Genomic DNA, 9660 nt, shown 5'->3' on the forward strand with positions numbered 1-9660 from the left:
TATTCAAAACCTTCTTACAAAGAATGAGCGCAAAAAGCAAACTGCATATTTTATATTTTTTAATCACTCTTAACAGTGCTGGTGTTAGCAGGAATGGACAAACTTGTGTTTTTCCATGCCTTTCCCTCCACCTGTCCCTCTACCTGTACCTCTACCTGTCCCTCTACCTGTTTCTCCACTGTCCCTCTACCTGTACCTTCACAGGCCAGGTGAAACATGTGAAGGGACAGGATAAAGAACTTGTGGAGGGACAAGATAAGGGACAGGTGGAGGGGAAGGGACAATTGGTGGGACAAGTGAAGGGAAAGGGACAGGTGGAGGGAAAGGAGCAAATGGAGGGAAAAAGGGGCAGGTGGAGGGAAAGGTGAAGTGAAAGGGACAGGAGAAGTGACAGGTGGAAGGAAACGGGGTAAGATGGAGGAGAAGGGACAGGAGAAGGGAAAGGGACAGAAGAAGGAACAGGCGTAGGGAAAGGTGGAGGGAAAGGGACAGTTGGTGGGACAGGAGAAGGGACAGGGGAACAGACAGGAGAAGGGACATGTGGAGGAACAGGAGAGAGGACCTCAGATGGACAACCCTGGGTTCTGACTGGAGTCTGTTTGACGTTTTTATGAATCATGACTAGAGATATCAGAAGCTCAGTAATAGGACAATAATAACGACTCTGTGTTATATCCGTCTGTCTCTTTATTTGGCAGGTTGTTATGGTAATTTGCTCGTTTTGAACCCTGGTGCTCTCTCACGGAGGAATGCCAACAGCAGCTAATTATCCAGCACTTCTGTCCTCCTGCCTCTGAAGTGAACAGATCTTCATTGTTTTGCTGGCAGCAAATCCACCCATCAAAGACACGGCGGTGACAGGAGTGAGGAGACTTTCAGAGATCAAGCTTTAAAAAGTCAGCAGAGCCTCGGCAGAACCGGGATTCACCTGATATTCTTCTGGAACAGAAAGCTCTTAATGATCACCAGATTTGTTTCTGTAGAAAAAAAAAGACCCTGAATGCTATTGAAGTGTTTTCCTTTTCAGTGTAAGAGCTACGGAAGGAATCTCCAGTGTCAGAGGTGTGGAACAGTCAGAGCTGAAGCTGGAACTGGACGTTTTGCAGCATTTACTGTTAATAGAAAAGCATATAAAAATTAGCAAAAATGTGTCAAAGCTCTCCATTACAGAAAGCAGAATTGCTGCCACAAACTGCCACAGACTGAAATATTGCCTGGAGAAATTTTTGATTGGATTATTTCCAGATGAACTCTGAGTCTCAGCATGGATGTTCACTCATCAGCTTCCATGCCAGTGTTTTTCCCGCACACACGCCTCCTCTCAGCATCTGTCTCGGATAAAACCCCAATTCCACAGAAACACACTCGCAGGACTTAATGCCAGGCAAAAGACGGGAATGATAGCGTGACTAAATTTTCATTTTACACAAGGGTTTTCAATCAGTTATGCTAGAATTAAAGTAAAAGAGCCATCCAATGCCCAAGGCTAGCTGTGATTCACACACACACACACACACACACACATCTCTGCGATGCTTCAGGTAAAAACACTGCAGCTGTCTGACTGCCAAAAGAGGAAGAACAAAACTCCAAACCAAGACAGACATAATGAAATGAAATGAGTTCAAACGAAATGAAGCTGTACTCGAGACTCGAGCTTCACAACTAATCACACTGACAAACAAAAGCCAGCAGGAAACTCAGCGCTCCATTCGTTCAGACAGAACAAACACAAACGAGGTGAATAACGCTGTCTTCTGGATAAAGTGGAGCAGTTATATAAGAAATGACACAAATGTTCTGTCCAAATTCCTGATGGACATTTACACTAGAGGTGAGGAGAAGTAGAATCTTCTTTCCTGTTTCCTGGTTTTCCTCAATCCCTGGAATTAAATTTAGAAATCTACACACACACACACACACACACACACACACACTTTCCCTTACAAGGTCCTACAGATGTGCAGTGTGTCCACTATAACATCACTGCATTTAAAAGTTACACGTTCAGCAGGAAGTTGCATCATCTGAATTTCCTGAAGATCAAGGAAAGAAGAAACCTAAGGAAAACTTTTTTCTTAGAAAAAAAAAGGATTTTGTTCTCTCTTTTCTATAAGAGCAGCTTGAAATGTGACTGAAAGTGAAATCAAATACATTTTTCAGTAAACTATTAGAAGGTCCATGAAGTCGTCATGTCGTTTAAACAAAAGCTCGTTAACAACATTTCACATTTTCTGTATTTGTTAACTCTATTTCTATGTGGAAACTCAAATCTATTGCTTAAAAGCACAAGGCAGTGTGTAACCCAAGCCAAATTAGGATAAAATAAAAGTTTCCTTTGGTTCTCTGTTGAATTTCAGTGTTGAATTTCCTCGTGGTTTCTCTGAGCCCCTGCTGCGGAGGCTGCTGTCGATTCCTGAATAAGCTGAAATGAAACCGTACCTCCTCCAGCCTCCAGCTCTCATGTGACATCACTAATGCAGTTCCGTCTCCAAAAGATGTAACTACACGTTTTTGCTGAAGGGCATAAAAGCAGTCTGTTCAAATCTCCAGCTGTTTCGGTGTCTTCAATTATGTACTCGAAGCTGTTAATTCAGTCATTAACGACATATCAGTGATTAAAGCCGCTGTTTTGAATGTAAAACACCTCGTTAGAGATTCAAGGTCGTTCATGGAGAAAGGACACAACGAGAATGTTAACATTTTTATTTGATATATTTGTGACTGAAAGAAAACAAAGGAAATAAGAAGAAGTAACAGATTATTTTTGTAAGCGCCGAGGACAAAAGGTGTGTCTTTCTCCTGAACTCAGAACATTTCTACCTTCTGCTCAACAGACGACGCCGTCTCTGCTCCCATCCATCTTCTCTCACCTGTCTGGACAAAAAGAACAATTATGCAAGGATGCTGTTCAACAGTCATCCACACAACCACCCCACAGGAACTGATAAGCCTGCTGGGTTTTAACACATCACTCTGAAACTGGATCCTGGACTTTTTGAGAAGATCCCAGTCTAACTTCACCACCAGCACCAGCTAACTAAACACTGGTGTTCCTCAGGGCTGTGTGCTCTGTCCCCTGCTGTTCATGCTGCTGACACTGTGCTGAAATGTACAGTTCAAATCACTGCATCAAGTCTGCTGATGACATTACAGCAACACTGGTGTCCAGACAGAAAGTGACTCTGAACCAGCTCACAGGATGGACCTGAGAAGAACTCTCACCACTGCCCACCGATGGAACAGCTGTGGAGAGAGTCAAAAGCAACAAGTTTCTTGGTGTCCACATGATGGAGAACCTCTTCTGGACCAGCAGCACCTCCACTTCCTGCAGAGCTAGCTCCCAACCTTTAGACCAGAGAGTGTCCTGACCAGCTGTCTCACCCCTTTCCCCATCTCACCCACTCAACCCAATCACCCTTCTTACCCCACTCACCTATTCCACCCATCTCACCATAACCACCCCTGTCACTCCACTAACCCTTCACACCACACCCACCTCTCTCATCCCACTTGCCCATTCCACCCCTCACACTACAACTGCCCCCTTTACCCCCTCACTTCTCACCCATCTCCTCTCTTTCACCCCTCCCACCCTACTCAAATCCTCCAACCTCGCTCCCCCTTCCATCACTATTACCCATACCACGCTTCTCGCCCCACTTAACATCACCATCCACCTCACCCCTCTCACCCTCACCCAAGCTATATAAAGGAGTAACAATAAAAACCCACTTGTCTTGATTGAAGTGGGCAGAGTCAATACAAATTTATCAATTTACCCCTACAGTGTGTACACAAGGGCAGGAATTAAAGTTGTGAAGGCATGATTGCTTTATTTAAAGATAAAATAATACCATATATTTATTAGTATGTAGGTAACACCTGCTCTGGAACAACCTGTATCAGAGCCACAGGAAGAGAAGATCATGGAGAAGAGAAGGAACTTCTCATGATCAGAAGGAGCTCATCTTACAGTGTGGGTGTTTACGTCTGCAGTGGAACTTATCCCCTGTGATTAGTAATGATGTGACTGCTGAGGAAAGCAGCAGGATGAATTCAGAAGTCCACAGTGTGAATGCTGAAGTGCTCACATTCAAACAAAAACTTCACAACCACCCCTCTCACCTGTTCTACCCCTCTCACCCACTCACCTGTTTCTACCCCTCTCACCACAACCACCCCTCTCAGCTGTTCTACCCCTCTCACCACAACCACCCCTCTCACCTGTTTCTACGCCTCTCACCACAACCACCCCTCTCACCTGTTCTACCCCTCTCACCACAACCACCCCTCTCACCTGTTCTACCCCTCTCACCACAACCACCCCTCTCACCTGTTCTACCCCTCTCACCACAACCACCCCTCTCACCTGTTCTACCCCTCTCACCACAACCACCCCTCTCACCTGTTCTACCCCTCTCACCACAACCACCCCTCTCACCTGTTCTACCCCTCTCACCACAACCACCCCTCTCACCTGTTCTACCCCTCTCACCACAACCACCCCTCTCACCTGTTCTACCCCTCTCACCCACTCACCTGTTTCTACCCCTCTCACCACAACCACCCCTCTCACCTGTTCTACCCCTCTCACCCACTCACCTGTTTCTACCCCTCTCACCACAACCACCCCTCTCACCTGTTCTACCCCTCTCACCACAACCACCCCTCTCACCTGTTCTACCCCTCTCACCACAACCACCCCTCTCACCTGTTCTACCCCTCTCACCACAACCACCCCTCTCACCTGTTCTAACCCTCTCACCACAACCACCCCTCTCACCTGTTCTACCCCTCTCACCCACTCACCTGTTTCTACCCCTCTCACCACAACCACCCACTCACCTGTTCTAACCCTCTCACCAGAACCACCCCTCTCACCTGTTCTAACCCTCTCACCACAACCACCCCTCTCACCTGTTCTAACCCTCTCACCAGAACCACCCCTCTCACCTGTTTCTACCCCTCTCAATACAACCACCCCTCTCACCCCACTCACCTGTTTCTACCTGTTTCTACCCCTCTCACCACAACCACCCCTCTCACCCCACTCACCTGTTTCTACCCCTCTCACCCCACTCACCTGTTTCTGCCCCTCTCACCACAACCACCTCTCTCACCCCACTCACCTGTTCTACCCCTTTCACCAGAACTACCCCTATCACCTGTTCTACCCTTCTCACCAGAACCACCTCTCTCACCCCACTCACCTGTTCTACCCCTCTCACCAGAACCACCCCTCTCACCTGTTCCACCCCTCTCACCACAACCACCCCTTTCACCTCACTCAACCCTCTCACCACAACCACCCCTTTCACCTCACTCAACCCTCTCACCACAACCACCCCTCTCACCCCACTCACCTGTTCAACCCCTCTCACCAGAACCACCCCCTCACCTGTTCTACCCCTCTCACTGCAACCACCCCCCTCACCCCCTCACCCTTCACACCACACCCATCTCAAAAGGCATTCTGAGTTAAACAGTGTGTGAAATGCGACAGTCTTGTGGAGTTAAAATATTTATGTTTTTGTCCATCCAGTGGCCCACTTTCCACAGCTAATGAGAAATTAAACATTTTCCTGATGTATAAATGCTGAAGTCTGGAGAAAGATTCATTTTTGACATCTAGATGATATTCTGTCATTTGCATAACATTAGATTTTAAGCAGATGAGAAGGAAAGAGATTCGGCCATGAGATTGTGGACTTTGTTACAGATGTATGTTTATCAAACCCAACCTCTCAGCTGTAGCTAATGAGGGTCAGATATTACAATCCTGTAACTAGTCCCATCGGCTATCGTGTTTTATATATTATTAAACGTTTTCATTTCTCCTGTTTATTTTTCACCTCTCGAAGGCGTGTACTTTGCCTTTAGAGCACATCTCCTGTCAGATCTGATTAGCCTCGGAGATTTTTCCTCCCACGCTCACGCCAGAGTGGCTCTGACAGCAGAAACGTCCTTTAAGATGAAAGAGTTTGAGAAATGAGGGAGCATGGCAGGGCTGTGAATTACGACTGTCACTATCACAGGACAGAGGAAGTGAACAACACATCTCGAGAAACATCTGGATTAGGTCTAGCACCTAGCAAAATATTGTTTTGCTGGGGTTGAGCAGAGAGTGTGCAGTGATATTAGAAACACCAAGACAAGTGGTGGAGCAGAGAGAGAGAGAGAGAGAGAGAGAGAGAGAGAGAGTCAGTCAGATCTCTCTGTGTGAATTAGAAGTGAGAAGAAATAAGAAATTGCATAAAAGACATGAATTCATAAAGTCAATTCAATTCAGTTCAGTTTATTATGATGATTTATTATGATTAATGAGAATAGATTAATGATCTAATTTCCTCAACTTTATTATCTTGTTTCCTATGACTTTATCTTACAACTTATTCCCCAGAACTCACTTATCTCATTCCCACAATGTAACTATCTCAATCCCAACAACTTCATTATTTTATTTTCCAGAACTCAATGATCTCATCCTTCAATGTAATTATCTCATTCTCTCAAATGAATGATCTCATTGTTTCAACTTAATTATCTCATTCCCATCCCACAACTTCACTATCTTATTTCCCACAACTTAATAATTTAATTCCCCACAAACTAATTATCCCATTTCTACAACATAATGATTTAATTCCCTCAACTTTATTATCTCATTATTATTATCTCCCTATGACTTCAATATCTTACAACTTATTCCCCAAAACCTGTTTATCTCATTTCCTACAACTTCATTATTTTATTTCCTAGGACTCAATTATCTCATTCCAACAATGTAATTATCTCATCCCCAAAACTTATTTATCTCATTCCTATCTCGCAGCGTCACTATCACTACTAGCATCTTATTCCCCTCAACTTAATGATTTAATTCCCCACAGATTATTTATCTCATTCGCACCACTCAATTGTCCCATTCATGCTTCTTAATGATCTTTGTATCACAACATAATTATCTCATTTTCACAGTGCAATTATTCTAATTAACAATGCAAATAACTTAATTATCTTGTTCCCTATAGCTTCAGTATCTTATTTCCCCAGAACTCAATTATCTCATTTTCACAATTTAATTATCTTATTCCCTCAAGCTTCATTATCTTGTTCTCATGACTTCTTCATTCTCACAAATGCATTATCTTGTTCTCACAATTTAACAATCGTATTCCCTCACCCTTCATCGTCTTATTCTCATAAGTTCATTATCTCATTCTCATAACTTGATTTTGGGTTTGACATTGCAAACCCATAACTTCTCTTGTTCTCTTAACTTAATTGTCTCTATCCTATGATTTATATGTTGCTCCCTCACATTCCTAACTTCGCTAACTGGAGTTTATTATCTCGTTCCCACAACTTAACTAATCTCAGGTATTCTAAATATTAAATCACTTTGTTGACAGTAAATATTAAATACAATACAGTAAATATAATACAGTTCCTCCTCATTTCTAAGTCATGACTCAATTATTTTAATCCCATAACTTAATTATCTCTTAATTATCTTGATCCCATAATTGAATTATCTCATTCTTACAACTTCATTCCACATTCCATACACCTCACAAATGCGCCAGCAGTAGAAACATACACACAAACACACCCTCCCACATCCACCCACACACCCACCCACACACACACACACACACACACACACACACCCACACACACACACACACACACACACACACACACACACACACACACACACACATTCAGCTCTGTAATAAAAACAGATGAATAATAGAAAGAAGAGAGTAAATGTCAGGAAGAAATAAAAAAAATATCCTGCAGTTAGATTTGAACCCGGAACATGACTGGTCTTTATTAGGAGGAGGAGGAGGAGGAGGAGGAGGAGGAGTTTAGGACAGCTTCATTTTCATTGCCAGCTGTTTCTCACCTTTTTCTTTCCTCACTTCCTGTCTTTTCTGTCTTACACTTCCGAGTAAATCTGTCTGGTTTTATGGTATAAGTTGGCAAATATCCACTGTGTGTGTGTGTATGTGTGTGTGTGTGTGTGTGTGTGTATGTGTGTGTGTGTGTGTTTACAGTTATATTTAATGTTCTGTGAAATGAGTTGCTACTTATGTTATAGCAGATATCAACAGTGTTTTCCTCAGCAGCCTTTCTTTATTCGCTCTGTTCATCGAGTGACATTTCCCGCTCTGTGTCTATGTACTTCTTAATTTTTTCTGTTGATCACAAATTTAATTTCATTTTTTCCCCCGTTCTTTTGCTTGTTCGGATTAATAATAGCGATTTGATTGCAAATGAATGTAATGGAGATATAAATCCACAAGAACGTTAATCAGACTGTTGTAAAAAAAAAAAAAAGTCACCTGGGCTTCACTTTTTCTTCAGTATTTTTTCCCCCTGCGTTGCTAACGCTTTTTCATTTGTAATTAGCTTCCTGTTGCGCTGTGATAGCAGGAGTGGACTGGATTCGTGTACAGAGGCCATTACGAGGATTGAATTGAATCTGAAGCACAGATGCTCATTACTTCAAGATTTTTCCACCCTGAATTCTAAAATGAATATTTCGCTTTGAGCGCTCTGGTGCTTGACCCCGAACAGACGAAGGACAAGAAAATGGATAAAAGCAGGATGTTTATTCTGCAGCGTTGCATCTGCGTAAATGAAGAATCTCTTATATAATGTTACAAGCATTGATGGTGACATCACAGAATGGCTATTACTGTTCTCCATGGTTGAGTAAAGCATAGCTTGCGTTGCATTTAGCTAGCATGACATATATCTGCTTGACGAACAGAAGCTTGTTGTCAAATATTTAGCTAGAATGCACAAGACATCATTTCCTACTGTGCTGTTAGCTTGCCATGCTGCTAGCGTAAAGAACGAGAAAGGATTTTGGAAGTGGCTTCTGACGGCTAGCTCTGATTCAGCATGATTTATTTCGTGCTAGACGATCTGATGATATAATATCGATATCATGGTTATTTGTTACAACACACAATTCTAATCAATGGCAGAAACAAATCTGTCCCTCTCTGCTAGTTGCTAAGGAATTTAGCTCGATCCAGTGTTTTTTTCGCATTAGCATGCCGACTAACTGATGCAGCTGTAACCGGCCTCGCATATTAAACGTCCCAAAGCCCCAAGAGAATTTAAGCCCATGATTGCTTTGTAATGAGGTTAGTGTTGGTCTCGTAATCTGTGCTAAATGATTAAAAACTTGTCCAATGTTTACATGAAGTTTGCTGCAGCGGGAGATTTTTCACAATTTTTCTGCTTTTTCAAGGTGACTTTCCTTCAGGACACGCAGCGTGTCCTCATCTAGGATATCATCCAGGTTAGAGGACAGGCGTGGGTGAGAAAAGCCTTCAAAGATCTCCAGATTTAGCTGGCGTGATGACGTTACTGGACGGTTTGTTTAGATTGGGCAGGGGTGTGTCTGATCTCAAACACTGTGTAAATCAGCCAGGGCATCACAACGACTTCCTGTTTCAGAAGGAAAAACGTGAACATCCGGAATCTAATCATGGCTCTGGAGGTGGCATTTCGTGGTGATAGGCGTTAGATGTTTTGGAGCACCTGGCTTTTCAGGCCTTTGATCAGACTCCATTATAAACAAACAGAAGCATGTTGTTGATGATGTGCTGCATTGTTTTCATCATCACCTCCTCACGC

The sequence above is a fragment of the Hemibagrus wyckioides genome, linkage group LG07 (assembly GCF_019097595.1).
Source record: "Hemibagrus wyckioides isolate EC202008001 linkage group LG07, SWU_Hwy_1.0, whole genome shotgun sequence".
Lineage (NCBI taxonomy): Eukaryota > Metazoa > Chordata > Actinopteri > Siluriformes > Bagridae > Hemibagrus > Hemibagrus wyckioides.